The sequence below is a fragment of the Schistocerca cancellata genome, chromosome 4 (assembly GCF_023864275.1).
Source record: "Schistocerca cancellata isolate TAMUIC-IGC-003103 chromosome 4, iqSchCanc2.1, whole genome shotgun sequence".
NCBI classification, from domain to species: Eukaryota; Metazoa; Arthropoda; class Insecta; order Orthoptera; family Acrididae; genus Schistocerca; species Schistocerca cancellata.
The window spans coordinates 17,858,881-17,876,673 of NC_064629.1; the positions used below are offsets into that span (position 1 = coordinate 17,858,881).

The window sequence follows — 17,793 nt, forward strand, 5'->3', positions numbered from 1 at the left end:
TTGCCATATATCTTTCTTCACCAGAAGTCATTAACAGAAACCCTGCGAGCCAATTTTCTCTGAGACGACTGGACCCAGGATTTGAACTTGACACCTCCCGAAATCGAATCCATGACTTTCAGTTGTACATTCATCTCAACAGTGTCACATTGTCGTAACTGACGATTAATGTGGCTAGAGTATTAGCTGACAAACTACATACGTTTTGTTTTTCAGATTCACAATTGCAACCCATTTGAACTTACTGTTGTTCTGGACAATTGCTCAAGCGACAGTGACATTGTGATCAGTATCGAAACATAGGAAAAGCACATTTACTTGCTATAACACTTAATGACCGGACAGCAGCCCACCAGTTGTCGGTGGATTTTACGGCTTTAGTGGGTGGAGTCATGCATTGTAGGTTTCCGTAATAATGATTTTGTGTTTCTATGAAATTTTACCCATGTAATTGATGAAGTGAATCTGATTCCGTTTTTAGAACGATATCGAACGAAATGTGACTCCAAAGACATACGCGCGAATGACCGACGACCGACCGTTGGTGTATCTGCAAAACGATGTACTGCTTGCTCCAAGAACCAGTCCCTTCTGCACGCATAAGACGGGCCGCATCTTGCATGCTAGACAACGGGTTCCTTACTGTGCATCTTGCCTTCCCAGCACAACTAGCCAGTCACCTCGTGGACAAGTCTGAACACAGCTGCAAATATACAGGCACACAGATGGAAAGAAAAATTACACCGCCTTGATGGAATCACCAGAAAAACAGAACTATGACACATCGGAATACTCTGAGGTGACAAAAGTCATGGGATACCTCCTAATATCGTGTCGGACCTTCTTTGTCCCGGGACAGTACAGCAAGTCGACGTGGCATCGACTCAACAAGTCGTTGAAAGTCCCCAGCAGAAATATCGAGCCATGCTACCGCTACAGTCGTCCATAGTTGCGAAAGCGTTGCGGGTGCAGGATTTTCTGTACGAACTTACCTCTCTATTATGTCCCATAACTGTTCGACGGGATTCATGCTGGGCGATCTGGGTGGCCAAATAATTCCCTCGAATTTTCCAGAATGTTCCTCAAACTAGTCGTGAACAACTCTAGCCCTATGACATGGCGCATTGTCATTCATAAAAATTCTATCGATGTTTGAGACGATAAAGTCCATGCATGACTGCAAATGGTTTTCAAGTAGCAAAAAAAAAAAAAAAAAAAAAAAAGGTTCAAATGGCTCTGAGCACTATGCGACTTAACTTCTGAGGTCATCAGTCGCCTAGAAATTATAACTAATTAAACCTAACTAACCTATGGACGTCACACATCCATTCCCGAGGCAGGATTCGAAACTGCGACCGTAGCGGTCACACGCGGTTCCAGACTGAAGCGCCTAGAAGCGCACGGCCACAGCGGCCGGCTTTTCAAGTAGCAAAACATAACCATTTCCAGTCAATGATCGGTTCAGATGGACCAGAGGACCCAGTCTATTCCGTGTAAACACAGCTCACACTATTGTGGAGCCACCAGCTTGCAAAAAACTGTTTAAATGTGTGTGAATTCCTAAGGGACCAAACTGCTGAGGTCATCGGTCCCCAGGCTTACACACTACTTAATTAACTTAAACTAACTTATGCTAAGAACAACACACACACACACACACACACACACACACACACACACACACACACAGGCATGCCCGGGGGAGGACTCGAACGCCCGGGGGGGGGGGGGGGGGGGGTTCGAGCCTCGCAATCAGTAACATCGCGCCCAAGACCGCGCGGCCAACTTGCACAGTGCCTTTGTCGACAACTTGGGTCCATGGCTTTGTGGGGTCTGCACAACCTCGGATCTTACCATTAGCTCTTACCAACTTAAAATCAAGACTCATCTGACCGGGCCACGGTTTTCCAGTCGTCCAGGGCCCAACCGATATGGTCACGACCCCAGAAGAAGCGCTGCATGCGATGTCGTGCAGTTAACAAAGGCACTCGCTTCGGTCATCTGCTAACATAGCCCATTAAGACCAGATTTCACCGCACTGTCCTAACGGATATTTTTGTCATATATCCCAGATTGATTTATGCAGTTATTTCACACAGTGTTGATTCTCTGTTAGCACTTACGACTCTACGTATACGCCGCTGCTCTCGGTTGGCCACTGCGCTGTCCATCATGATGTAATGCCTAAAATTTGGTATTCTCGGCACACTCTTGACACTGTGGATCTCGGAATATTGAAGTCCCTAACGATTTCCCAAATTAAATGTCCCATGCGTCTAACTACAGCTCTAGCCCGCCCAGTTAGCCGTGCGGTCTAACACACTGCTTTCCGGGCGGGAAGGCGTGCCGGTACCAGGCACGAATCCGCCCGGCGGATTAGTGTCGAGGTCCGATGTGCCGGCCAGTCTGTGGATGGTTTAAAGGGCGGTTTTCCATCTGCCTCGGCGAATGCGGGCTGGTTCCCCTTATTCCGCCTCAGTTACACAATGTCGGCGATTGCTGCGCAAAAACTTCCCCTCCACGTACGCGTACACCATAATTACTCTACCACGCAAACATTGGGGTTACTTCCCAGGGGCGGAGAGGGGGGGGGGGGGTCCACTGGGCACTGGGGGCTGAACCGCACAATAACCCTGGGTTCGGTGTGGGGCGGCGGTGGAGTGAGTGTTGTGGGGTTGTGTACCACTGCGGGCTACGACGAGGACGAAGCCTCTCCGTCGTTTCTAGGTCCCCATTCCCATACAATACAACTACAACCCTCATTCCGCGTTCAGAGTCTGTTAATTCGCGTCGTCCGACCATAATCACGCCACGTCGGAAACCTTTCCTTATGAATCACCTGAGTACAAATGAAAGCTCCGCCAGTACACTGTCCTTTTATACCTCGTGTATGAGATCCTCCCGCCATCTGTATGTGTGTCCCATGACTTTCGCACCTCGGTGTGATGCTGCAGTACTGCGACTGGGTTGCCGTCTGTACAGCAACAGCGCTGCACAGCGTCGTTGTATGGCTCTTCCGCTGCATTCAGCGAGCCCATACAGGAGGGCTACTCGTCATCACTAAATCCATCTTTACTGATATGTATCACTGTTAACGTAGAATATGATTGTCGAAAAAACAAGCCCAAGACATAGCCGAGCCGTGCTGAATTCAAGTTTCAGGGCATAGACTAAATTGGACATTACTGTTTACAATAAGTACCACGAGTGAATGGAACAAATTTGTTTCCAGACAAGACAGAGCACATTTCGTCGACATTTGCAACGTTGTGCACCGTTTCGAGTGCAATACAGATACAAAGCTAATGAGGCCAGCTACTAAACGTGCCACTGGAGAGAGTGTGTCCATTTGTCAGTAGGCTGTTTAGGTTTTTATGTTGGTAACGCCACGTAGCGCTCTGTGTGAATATCACTGACTGTGCTGTGTGCAGTCTGTCGCTAGTTGGCATTGTTGAAATATTCGCTATTGTAGTGGTGGGCAGTAGGATGTGAACAGAGCATAGCGTTGCGCAGTTGGAGGTGAGCCGCCAGCAGTGGTGGATGTGGGGAGAGAGATGGCACAATTTTAAGAGCGGACGATCTGGACGTGTGTCCGCCAGAAAGAGTAAATTTGTAATACTGGATATCATGGATATTATGACTTTTGAACACTATTAAGGTAAATACATTGTTTGTTCTCTATCAAAATCTTTCATTTGCTAACTATGTCTATCAGCAGTTAGCGCCTTCAGTAGTTAAAATCTTTTATTCAGCTGGCAGTATTGGCGCACGCTGTATTGCAGTAGTTTGAGTAACGAAGATTTTTGTGAAGTAAGTGATTCATGAAAGGTATAGGTTATTGTTAGTCAGGTCCATTCCTTTGTAGAGATTTTTGAAAGTCAGGTTGCGTTGCGCTAAAAATATTGTGTGTCAGTTTAAGCACAGTCATTTATAATTTTTCTAAGGGGACGTGTCATATGGCGACCCTTAGCCGAGGATACGTCACTGGAATCTTCTGATTTTTTCTTGTAGTTTGTGCAATTAGTGTACCTATTGTTTATTGCTAGCGCGTAATTATAGAGAGAATTTCCTTTGTAGTTGTAGTTTTTCATTGTTGTACAGTAAAACAGTTGTGGCATGCATGTAGATTTGCACCAAGTATTTCGCAGCTGCGCTTGCAATTAACGAGATATTATTTTCAGTGCTATGCTAATGTGTTGTCTTGTTTTTGCTCTTCAAATTGTGCTTTTCTTGTTATCGCGTGAAATACGTGATAAATATGGCGTGTGAAAAACGTAACACTAGGCTCCAAAGTAAATTAAGAAATGACAGTGAAGACGAGAGTAGTGTGTTAGCGCCACCGTGTAATGAATTAACAAATATTCAGAATAGTAATTTGGTAACTGTGCATAGGGAAATAGACCAGGCAATACATAATGCTGTAGACAGTGAAACAATTAGTGAACAGGGAAGCATTGTCCATCGACCGATCGGCAACAGCTCACCTTCAACTGCGCAACGCTATGCGCTATTCACATCCAACTGCCCACCACTACAACAGCGAATATTTCAACAGTGCCAACCAGCCACAGACTGCACACAGCACAGTCAGTGATTTTCATACAGAGCGATACCAACATAAGAACCTAAACAGCCTACTTACACATTACACCAAAATACTCAGAAGGCATCCCTGAACACCCTCTGTAAGTTTGTCGGTGGAGTTCTGATCCACCTTGCATATGAATGAGATAGCGAATGACGTCTGCAGTTCAATGAGGCTTTTCATGAATGATGCTGTTGTATACAGAGAAGTCGCAACGCTTGGAAATTGTAGTGAAATGAGGGAAGACCTATGGAGTATCACCACATAGTGCAAGGAGTGGCAGCTGACACTCAACATAAACAACTATAACACTTTGCGCATAAATAGGCACAAAGACCTGTTATTGTACTCGACGGAGAATAGTCGCGGGCAGCGGTCACATCCATAAAATATCTAGTAGTATGCGTGCGGAGCTATTTGAAGCGGAACGATCGTGTAAGGCAGATGCCAAAATGAGATTCATTGGCACTCCTCAAGAAGTGTAGTCGACTCACAAAGGAGGTAGCTTCCAAAACGCTCGTACGGGTTGTAACTGAATATTGCTGGTCAGTCTGGGATCCGTGCCATTAGAACGATCGTGGAAATAAAAAAGGTCCAAAGAAGATGGTTCAAATGGCTCTGAGCACTATGGGACTTAACATCTGAGGTCATCAGTCCCCTAGAACTTAGAACTACTTAAACCTAACTAACCTAAGGACAGCACACACATCCGTGCCCGAGGCAGGATTCGAACCTGCGACCGTAGCGGTCGCGCGGTTCCCGACTGAAGCGCCTAGAACCGCTCGGCCACCCCGGCCGGCGGTCCAAAGAAGAGCAGCCCGTTTCGTTACAGGTTCATTTAATAAGCTCGAAAGTGCACGGAGCTGATTAGCCAACTCCAGAGGCAGACGCTGCAAGAGATGCGTTCTGCATCACGACGTAGTTTACTGTCAAAATTCCTGGAGTTCCGTTCATGGAAGAGTCAAGCAATATATCGCATTCTTATGTATGTCTCGCGAAATACCATAAACTCAAAATCAAAGAGATTCGAGCTCTGACGGAGGGTTACCAGCAATCCTTCTTCTCGCGAATCATTCGCGACTGAAACAGGAAAGAGGGAAGCGACAATGGTACACGAAGCACCCTCCGCCAAACACCATAAGGTGGCTTGCGGAGTATTGATGTAGATATAGGTGCAGGGCGTCACTTTTGGAATTGCTTTGCTCTAGCCCTACAATTCAGTAGTAGTGACTGAGGAAGGACACTAATGGGGCCATTCCGAAGCATCCTTAGCCTATTTACTTTTAATAGGTGATACGTGAGGCCAGATTAGAAGCTGCTGTGTTGTCCGTTTAGTAATGTATTAATTATGCCCTGTATAAAGCACAAATAACCTGTAACAAATGTAATATAAGAGTAATACAATACACATCTGGCACAAAAATTTATCAAATTAGTATTAAAGATGTATTTTGTACGTTACCTCGAATATGACAGGCTCGATGATGTGCCGAGTCCTGACACCCGAGATAGCTAGGTGGTAGGATCTCTAATACAAGTCTACTTACTTTCCTATTTTCTTTTATTTCTTCTTCTGAAATGCAAGATTCTCGCTATTTTAGTAACTTTTTCCGAATTTATAAAATGTCATAAAGTGACAATATGTCATAACCTCTTTCAATCTTCCTAAATTACTATCTCCTGCTCATAAATCATTAATTTTAAGATTTTTATTTCTTAATTACTTTTAAGTCTATTAAGATTTTAAAGCTGCAATATTACTAATCCTTATTACAAATAAGAAATATCAAATATTTTTCACGTTCTGTGCATGTACAATTTCAACTAGGTGGCAAGTCATTTGTAAACGACAGCAGCAAATGCATAAATAAGAAATGTCCGTTGGAGATGGCTTCCAGTTTTTATTCATTTTTTTTAAATTATTGGTTTATTTATCTTGGCAAGATTATGGGCATCAGATCCTCTCTTACATCTAACAAGGCGTTGCACATATTTAACGTTACACGTTTTACTATTAGTACGTTATACTTAATTTACAAAATAAAATTTCATTTGTGCAGATAAAAAACACACACAGTTTATATTCGTACATGACAATAATTAGAAATTAAGGGACGGTAGATTTTAATGATGAGCGTTTGCAGCAGTGGGTATGAAAAGAGGGAGGTAAAGAATATCGCGATAAACACACAGTTAATGTGAATATGAGGTAAGAAAAAAGTGGTGTGATTTGTAGAGGAAGGAAAGGAGAAAGAAGCGTAACTGGGTGAAGTGTGCAGCATTGGTTTTACTATCTGACAGAAGTTAGTCATATATCTTTGGGGAAACGTGATGAGGGTGAAGAAGAGCTTCGGCTCCTTCTTGTAAGCAAAGCACTGAACTGTGCGCAAAGAGCAGGGCAGCTTGTTCGAACGGCAGGCACCAACAACAGAGATGGAGTTTGCCAATGTTTCTGTTTTATGAATGGGCACAGCTAGGATACTAGGTAAGTAGGACCTTGTGTTTAGCTTATGATGAGGTGACGATTATTTAAGCTCTGAGGCGAGATACTGTGGTGAGGGCTTGCGCAGTGGGGAGCCGATGAAATAGACATAGCGTACGGTAGTCACGTAACTTTTCTGGGCGCAGCAAACCTAACTGGGAGTAGGCAGCACTGACATGGTCATACAGATCAATGCTGCAAGTGTAACGCATACAAGAATTCACGGTTAGTTGTAACTGCCTACTGTTTTACTACTCGTGCCGTGTTGAATTACGTCACAATAGCAAAAGGTTCGGTAGAACGAGTTCCCGTTTCACATCGTGTGAAAATACCGTCCGAAATTTTTGAAGACACAGAGGCGAGCGGAAGTCTTCTGGCAGATGGCGATAATATTTTCTGCCTACTTGAGGTGTTCATCCAAAGTGGCACCGAAGTTTTTCCCTGTTGCCTGATATAGTATTGGAATACTTTCGAACAGAAGAGGAGGCAATTGTTAGTGGACCTCTGAAATCACGAATTTCTGATAGGATGCAAGATAACTTATTACATTCTTGCGTTTATTACGAAGCGGATCCGTAAACTGCGAATATGTTTTCAGGAAAACTGTAGGCTATATTTTATTAGCGGCACATGACAATTTGGGCCAGATCAAGACTCGAACCCAGACTTGCCACTTATCTCGAGTGGCCATCTTAACCATTTCGACTATCCGTGCACGTCTCCCGGATCGACCCAAACTTCCATTTGTCATGTTGTCCATATCCCCTATGCTCGCACTTCGTAATTCCTCACGGGGAGAGAAAAATTTTTATTATCCCCATTTCATCCCGTAGAGGCATGCATATCGACAATCTGCACAATATCTGTAACATACAGACACTGTATAAACACCGACATTGTGTGATTCATTGGTACATATGCCTCGACGAGCTAAAAGAACGGTAATGAAAATTTGTCTCTCCCTGTGTGGAATTACGAAGTGCGAGCGTAGGGGATACGGACAACATGACATATGGAAGTTTGAGGCGGCCCGGGAGACGCGCACGGATAACCGAAATGATTTTCTCTCGATCCACCGCTCACTGTGGCACATATTTCTCCATTATTGTACCACATCGCCAATTGTTTCATAGAACTCAGCTACATTCGGGCCGATCTTCCAGTCACCCGTCCTCCCCGTACAAAAGACTATTATCGTTTGTTTATGCTGTCCAACACTTGCGACCCCATGGTGCTACAGCACGCTGACATTAACTGGCGAACGGTCTGGGGGTGTGTGCTGTTGAGTGGTACTTAAGTAAATAAATTAGTGAAATCAAAGTGAAGTAGAAATTAGAATATAAATGAAAAACTTGGTTTAGTTTAGAGAGTTACATACTGGCATTCAGCGGGCAGAACAGCAGAACAGAAGAGACAATGACCGCGAAGTCAGCAAGTTCCACATAAGCGGGCGCTGTCGATTCAGCCGTCAGGGCATCGCCCGACCGGCTCACGTGTTTCTCAGTTGTCGCATGTGAGCAAATTCCCTCGCCTACATCACAAGAGCCAATGACCGACGTTAAGAAGATTCTTCGAGAAGCTTTTCAACGTGACAGAAGAGGCAATGGCCGTGAAGTCGTTCACCTCCACTGAACTGAAGTGAATAAATACGCGAGACGCGGTGGGCCCGACAGACGAAGACGGAGACGAAGACGAAGACGGAGAAGTGAAGAAGCGTAGCAGTAGTTTTCAGTCAGTTTCGGTGCTGAAGACCGTCATGCAAGAAGAGACTACATCATGCACAGACGCACCAAGTCCGCCGCTGTAATGGAATAGCAAGCAGCAGCCTCGGCGCCAGAAGACAGAAGTTAAAAGGTATTTGAAGCCTGATTTTTACGTACCCGGGTGACTCGTGAGGACGGGAAGGAGACGGCCTCACATCAGCAGTCACCTGTGAGCTGGGATGAAGATCTGACAGCCGAAGACTGGCAAGCGGGAGTCCGTTGTTCGAGTCCGGGACACGGGCCTTCCCCCGCCGCGCCGCTCCGCTGGCCGACGCACAACACACGCGGCCGCTTAGAGAAGAGAAACACTGGGACGCCACATCCAAGGTATCACCATCCGATGCACGACTTCGCTCGCAATAATTAAACGGGCCACAGCGCGATGCGCGTCGCCAGTCAGCTGGGCGAGACGACGACACGAGATACACACCGCTACGCGTAATCAGACGACGCCGCCGCCGCCGCCGCTGCCGCAGCAGAAGGCTACGCAAACGACACAGCTGCCGTTCTCCGAACCAGAACATCCAGTAAGATACAGTTGTACGAAACTTTCAATAAAAGTTATCTTATGTAAAATTGCTGTTTCATTCTACCTCATATCCGAGCCAAGGAAGAACCCACCCTGCCCACATGTTGTTAAGAGAGAAAAGTTAATTTATTTAATATTTTCACCTTGACAGAATGCTTTAGAATGCTCATCCTGACAATTGACAGCATCAAAAGAGAAAACCCAGTCACATTTAGTGACAGAAGTGTTACATTTAGTATCAGAACTGTTACATTTGGGCCCACATTTCGTGGTCGTGCGGTAGCGTTCTCGCTTCCCACGCCCGGGTTCCCTGGTTCGATTCCCGGCGGGGTCAGGGATTTTCTCTGCCTCGTGATGGCTGGGTGTTGTGTGCTGTCCTTAGGTTAGTTAGGTTTAAGTAATTCTAAGTTCTAGGGGACTGATGACCATAGATGTTAAGTCCCATAGTGCTCAGAGCCATTTGAACCAGTTGCTACATTTGGTGTCAGAGAAAAACCCTTGGCTCAATATGAGGTGTGAATGACAGTCACTGAAGGTCCACAGTTAGTATTGTTTAACGTGTGAAAAGATAGAGGTTTGCATAACAGTCGTAATATTTTCTTTATTTAGAAGTGTATTTTCTCTCATGATTTTAAGAGTTTGTCGAAAATATTTAAACATCTTTTGCATTCAGTGTAGTAAGATTGTGTAACTAACAGTTTGTAAAATGATGACACGAAATCATACATGGTCAGAGTCAGCACCACAAGCGGTTTCTACTGATGAAGCTATTCAGAGCTTAGTTAATCAAATAACACAGCTTAAAAATGATAATAATGCATTATTTAAACAGTTGAGTGAGGTTAGGCAAACCAGTTCAATCCCTCCCACCCTAGATTCCTCAGCAGCAGCCTTCGTAACTCCTTTTTCAGGTAAACCTGGAGAGGACATGACAGCCTTTTTTGATGACTTAGTAGCAGCTGCAAAGTTAGGATCATGGTCAGATGAACAGCTCTTACAAATGACAAAGTTAAGATTGATAGGAGAGGCTAAAGCACACGTATCATACCACGAAGAATTACGGAATGCTCCAACATTTGAGGAATTGTTCAAGGATTGCATAAACGTTTTCAAAAACAGAACAGCTGTAGATTTTACAGGGAACAGTTAAACACTATCACTCAGAGGCAAAACGAGTCGTTAGAAAGCTTTGTAGATAGGATTAGAAAAGTTAATATTAACACCTATCAGTTGATAACTAGTGATGAAGCAAATAAAGTTATTTTACAAGTGGCAGAAGATAGAGCTCTGGATACATTTTTACGTGGGTTACCTCCTGAAACGTCCCGTCGTGTCAGGTGAGAGTTTCCTAAAAATTTAGCGGAAGCTGTATCTGTGGCGACGGCTTTTGAAGAAATTGACATTGCCACCAGATACAAGGAGAAGCGAAATGTATTTTCAGCAGGAGTACGATGTTTTAGGTTCGATCGACAGGGCCATATAGCAAAAATCTGCAGACAACCTCAATGCACTAATTGTCAAAGAACAGGTCACACATTCAAGGAATGCAGGTCTAAGAAAGTTTTTGGAAATAGAAATCAGTTAAACTCAAACGGGAATGTCGGAGCCGCCGCCAGGCGTTCCCAATAAAATTTCATCGCATTAAGGCGAATGTGAAGGCGGAAAGCTGGTTATCTGCTACCATACAGGATAAAGAGGCAAGGATACTGGTGGATACAGGCGCAAACGTATCAATAGTGAGTAATGAATGCATTGGAGAAAAGAAATATGACCCTCCAAGGTATAGATTGAGTGGGGTAGGAGGAGGTACAGTGAAGTCATTAGGATGTACATAATTGATTTTCTATATTCACGGTGTACAATTTCAAGAAGATGTAGAAGTGGTAACAAAGATAACTGACGGGTACGACGCGATCCTAGGGTTGGATTTCCTGAATAAACGTCACGCTAAAATTGACCTCAGACAGCAAACTGTAGAACTTAGCGGAATAGTGTTTCAGCTAGGTGACACCGCTGCAAAGGGCCCGCTGCCGCAAGATTTCCCCAACCGGAAGGCGAAATCAACTACACTGCGTGCAACGTCCTTGAAGGTTGATTCGCGGCTTCAGATACCATCTGGCTCAGGAAAACTTCTCTGGATGACCGTTGACCCCGAGGTACCTACAGATACAGTGTGTGTAATGGAGCCATTAGAGGAAAATGAGGAATTAGATGTATCACATTGTTTTGTACATAGAAGTGTTGTACGGGTTCAAGACGTTGAGGGAGAAAGAAAAGTACTGGTACATATTGACAATTTCGGAGTGGAGGACAAAGAGTTGCATAAGGGAATATTAGTAGCTACAGTCAGTACTTTTGAAGAAGAAGATTTCATTTGGTCAGATATTAATGATGGTCAGAAACCAGACGCCTATAAAACCCCATTACGCCAGAAGATTGAGCATTTGCAAGGAAAGGATAGAGACACGATAGAAGCAGTTTTAGTTGAGTTCCAAGATTTATTTAATGCAGAAGGTCCACTGCCAGCAACAGATATCACACAGCATAGGATCCCAACAGGAAATAGCCCCCCATTTTATAGAAAGCCTTATAGAGTTACGCATCACTTACAGCCAGTACTGGATGAATTTTTAGAACAGCATCTAAAAGATGGAATTATAGAATATTCTGATTCACCTTATCGTAATTATTCCAAAGAAGTCTCCCGACGGTACGAAACGATATAGATTTTGTTGTGACTACAGACACCTTAACAAACAAACTATCTCAGATGTTTATCCTCTTCCAAACATTACAGATATCATTGACAGTTTGGGTAACAGTAAATACTTTTCAACAATCGATTTACGTAGCGGATATCATCAATTTGAAGTTGCACCTGAAGATAGGCATAAAACAGCATTTTCTACCCCTGGAGGCCACTGGCAATTTAAAAGAATGCCTTTCGGTTTGAAAAATGCACCAGCAACTTTTCAAAGACTACTTGATGGAGTATTGCGAGGACTCAAAACTCAGCAATGTTGTGTATATCTAGACGATATTATTGTATTCTCCAAAGACATTAATGAACATGCTGTGCGTCTTCGTAATGTTTTCAAGAGGCTTAGAAAAGCTAAATTAACATTAAATATGGAAAAATGTAGTTTTGCATTGACAGAGGTTACATACCTAGGGCATGTCATTAGTGAAAAGGGAATTAAAACAGATCCTCGATTAATTTCGGCAGTTAAGGACTTCCCATCACCACAACGCGTTAAGGAAGTACAAAGTTTCATTGGTCTCGCATCGTATTACCGAAAATATGTTCAAAATTTTGCTGAAATTGCCCAACCCTTAACCCAATTATTGAAAAAGGGTGCAAAATTTCATTGGTCTGAAGATTGTGAATGTGCATTTCAAACCCTTAAAGATAAGTTAACACACAGTCCAGTATTAGCCTACCCAGATTATAATAAAGAATTTATTTTATCCTGTGACGCAAGTGGTCATTCAGTGGGAGTTGTTTTGAGTCAGAATATTAATGGCGCGGAACACCCCACAGCCTACGCTTCAAGACAACTAACAACGGCAGAAAGAAATTATTCCACAACGGAGAAAGAATTGTTATATGGTATCAAATACTTTAAATGCTACTTTTATGGTAGGAAATTCAAGGTCATTACAGACCACGCAGCTTTAAAATGGTTGCTTGGGTTAAAGGATCCGTCTAGTCGTCTCACGCGTTAGGCCCTATGTCTTTCCGAACTGGATTTCGAAGTTATCCATAAACCAGGCAAAAAACACACGAATGCAGATTGCCTAAGTCGGAAAATAGCACTTTTGGAAGCAACAGGCCGAGATACTAAGGACTGGAGAAAGGCACAAGATGAGGATACAGAATACAAAAAATACGCAACTCAAAAACAATTTTGCTTTGAAGATGGTGTATTATGCCGTAAAACAAAACTTGGACCGAGAATTGTTGTTCCCCAACACCTTAGACAAGAAATAATGGCAGAGGCCCACGATCATATCCTTGCAGGACACGGTGGACAACGGACAACCGAAAGACGTGTAGCAGAGCGATTTTGGTGGCAAACCAGAAAGCAGGATGTTGCGCAGTACGTTCGTAATTGCATTGCGTGCGCACAACGAGCTGAACTTCCTCGATCAAAAATACCCTTACAGAGGCTCCCCGAGGCTTCATGTCCATTTCAAATCCGTGGAGTGGATCTCTATGGGCCATTTCATAAAAAACCTGCTGGTAATAAATATGTTCTTACGATTATAGATCACTTTTCACGCTATCTAGCTATGGTGAGTCTCCCAGATCAGCAAGCAAATACAGTTGCCCAAGCTTTAGTTAACAACTGGATAATTAAATTTGGCGTACCTGAAGCTATTATCACAGATCAGGGATCTAATTTTATGTCTGAATTAATGAGACAGCTATGCCACTTACTAAAAATACGTAAATTACGCACCACTCCGTTACACCCTCAGTGCAACGGACGCACAGAAAGAGTTCACCGGACAATTGGCAAGATGCTTAGTTATTATATTAACGAACAACATTCTAATTGGGATACGTATTTACCAATAATCGTGTCGGTATACAACGCCAAAACGCATGAAGCAACTGGCGTGTCACCTTATGAAGTAGTCTGTGGGAGAAAAATGCCGTCCCCGTTTGATGTAATAAGGCAGAAAAACGGAAAAGTCGGAGAAGCAGTAAGAGATTTCAGTCGAATGATGAAAGATGTATGGAAAAAGGTTCAAAAATCTAATACAAAGGCTTTGGAACGACAGGAAAGGTTAGGTAATACCCAAGCTAAATATCCAAATTACAAAATCGGTCAGTGGGTGATGCTGTCAACTCCATATGTTGCGAAAGGAAAAACGAAGAAATTTGTAACAAACTACAGAGGTCCTTATCAAATTATTGAGATCACGTCACCAGTCAACGTTAAACTGCAACTGCCCACCCGAACTACCATTGTGCATGCAAGTCGTTTAAAACCTTTTAAGGGCGCTCCAGATGTAATTCCTTCAACAATAGTGTCTGCTTTTCCGAAGGGTGGAGGAAGTACCCGAAAAGGAAAAAGAGTGGCCACGCCAGCACAACATACGGACATGGCACCATACGATCTTCGACCAAGAGTGCGAATGTCCTAGTGGAATCTTAGTAGACTGTGGATAATATACATATGTAAATAATTAATAAATGATAATGGTTTATTTTTTAAGAAAAAAAAGTTGAACGTAGAAACATGTTGATCTTGTAGTTAACAATGTATTTCTTCTTTTCTTTGTTTTTGTTTTTACTGAGTTGGTAGGCCCATAACCATGTTGTTTGCTTTTTTCAGAAAACGCCATGCAAAGCATTTCCTACACAAAACCTATCCTACCTCAATGACTCCGTTGACAGTTCCCTTCTGAAGTCATTAGATATGTCATAAACTCACAGCAAGGCAAAATTGATGCCAGTGTTATGATGCAACATGTTTTAAAGTTAAAAAGTGAACACAAAACTAAAAGTATAAATTTAGGAACGGGTATATCTGGAACCTTTGTGTTGGTGTTTCTGCTTTGTACAGTTTTGTTTTATTTAAGACGAAAAAATAAGCCAAATAATAATATACCACTTCATCAAATCCCTGTTAATTTGATACCACACTCTTAACTGGTGTACTTCAGTGGTTACTTGTGAGCATTAGTGCCGGCCGGAGTGGCCGAGCGGTTAAAGGTGCTTCAGTCTGGAACCGCACGACCGCTACGGTCGCAGGTTCGAATTCTGCCTCGGATATGGATGTGTGTGATGTCCTTAGGTTGGTTGGGTTTAAGTAGTTCTAAGTTCTAGGGGACTTATGACCACAGCAGTTGAGTCCCATAGTGCTCAGAGCCATTTGAACCATTTTTTTGTGAGCATTAGTGTATTAATTTTGTTTATTGTACTTCACTCTTTTACTAAACAGTCTTATGTGAAAGTAAACAATACTGTAGAATAGATATTCTTGCATTAATATAGGGTAGATTAAACAGGTGTTGCTATATAATTTTCTAAGTGAAAAATCTATTCTTGTTTATTCATTGTCATCAAGATTTGTTACACTTATTATAACCATTTATGTGTGAACTATGTGATTCATGAGCATACAGTGCTTTAGTAAAGTGATTAAGTATTTTCAACATACTTAATGTGAAACGTGTGTAATCTTCTAAGTCGAGAGTTTTCATTGCTTGTGTTAGTGCTTTTGCCGTGTGAAGAGTGGAGGAATGTTGAGTGGTAAATTCGAGGGCGAATTTCTCCGAAGGATGGAGGAATGTTGAGTGGTACTTAAGTAAATAAATTAGTGAAATCAAAGTGAAGTAGAAATTAGAATATAAATGAAAAACTTGGTTTAGTTTAGAGAGTTACATACTGGCATTCAGCGGGCAGAACAGCAGAACAGAAGAGACAATGACCGCGAAGTCAGCAAGTTCCACATAAGCGGGCGCTGTCGATTCAGCCGTCAGGCCATCGCCCGACCGGCTCACGTGTTTCTCAGTTGTCGCATGTGAGCAAAGGCCCTCGCCCACATCCCAAGAGCCAATGACCGACGTTAAGAAGATTCTTCGAGAAGCTCTTCAACGTGACAGAAGAGGCAATGGCCGTGAAGTCGTTCACCTCCAGTGAACTGAAGTGAATAAATACGCGAGACGCGGTGGGCCCGACAGACGAAGACGGAGACGAAGACGAAGACGGAGAAGTGAAGAAGCGTAGCAGTAGTTTTCAGTCAGTTTCGGTGCTGAAGACCGTCATGCAAGAAGAGACTACATCATGCACAGACGCACCAAGTCCGCCGCTGTAATGGAATAGCAAGCAGCAGCCTCGGCGCCAGAAGACAGAAGTTAAAAGGTATTTGAAGTCTGATTTTTACGTACCTGGGTGACTCGTGAGGACGGGAAGGAGACGGCCTCACATCAGCAGTCACCTGTGAGCTGGGATGAAGATCTGACAGCCGAAGACTGGCAAGCGGGAGTCCGTTGTTCGAGTCCGGGACACGGGCCTTCCCCCGCCGCGCCGCTCCGCTGGCCGACGCACAACACACGCAGCCGCTTAGAGAAGAGAAACACTGGGACGCCACATCCAAGGTATCACCATCCGATGCACGACTTCGCTCGTAATAATTAAACGGGCCACAGCGCGATGCGCGTCTCCAGTCAGCTGGGCGAGACGACGACACGAGATACACACCGTTACGCGTAATCAGACGACGCCGCCGCCGCCGCCGCTGCCGCAGCAGAAGGCTTCGCAAACGACACAGCTGCCGTTCTCCGAACCAGAACATCCAGTAAGATACAGTTGTACGAAACTTTCAATAAAAGTTATCTTATGTAAAAATGCTGTTTCATTCTACCTCATACCCGAGCCAAGGAAGAACCCACCCTGCCCACATGTTGTTAAGAGAGAAAAGTTAATTTATTTAATATTTTCACCTTGACAGAATGCTTTAGAATGCTCATCCTGACAATTGACAGCATCAAAAGAGAAAACCCAGTTACATTTAGTGACAGAAGTGTTACATTTAGTATCATAACTGTTACAGTGCATGCACCCTTTTTACCGTCGTCTGTGTCTGCACTCTGGTATGTTTTAGTCTATGGCAAATTCCCGACTAATAGTCGACTTTATCGCATAGGACTGGCCACCTCCCCACTCTGCCCTGACTGTCAGCTCGAAGACACCGACGAGCACCGTCTTACGTGCCCCCTCAAACGAAACGTATGGCTTCTCATTCAACGAGTCGTGGGCGTTTACCTTCGTGCCCCGCCAACGACGGTAACCCCAGATTTCTTGTTGCCCCAGACATTTCACTGCCCTCTTGCTAAGCACCATACACTCATCTGGTTTCGAGGACAGGCTTTAGAATACCTCTTTCAGAGTGGTCCGCATACAGTCCTTGACTTCTGGTACAAAGTTGTGACCGTGCATAGCACCCTCACCCGAAAACCATCTTACCGACAAACTTTTGCCGGTTATCTCCGCAGCGTCTTCCTTGACCCCCCCCCCCCCCCCCTCAAAGAAAGGAAAGAAGAAGACAGAATATGTTATTTTTTGTTGTATTTAATGTTTTTCTAATATTTTTTGTTTAACTAACAATCATATGTTTAAATAGTACCTTGAAGAACTTTGCATTGTGTATATATATGTACTGTTAGTTTGTTCAATAAAGATTACTGAAAAAAGGAGGAAGACAGAATGCACCAAAATAATAAATAAAAAAAGGAAGACGACAGAATTTTTAAAAAAGCGGCAACCGAGCAGACTCCCGTCCAGGCGACCCTGGTTCGAGACCCGTCTATTCTACTTTTGTTTCCTTTTTTTTCAAATGCCTGTTTTAATTTATAATTCATCATGAAAATTCCGCAAGGAATTGAGTAAAAGAATTACAAGCCTCTATAAATCAAAATT

The 17,793-nt window shown here is 43.6% G+C and overlaps 1 protein-coding gene across 1 annotated transcript in view; it reads right to left on the reverse strand.

The window, feature by feature from the left end:
• Positions 1 to 17,793, reverse strand: part of LOC126184789 (argininosuccinate synthase) — a 207,364-nt gene that overhangs the window by 15,125 nt on the left and 174,446 nt on the right. The gene's annotated exons all lie outside the window — the stretch shown is intronic.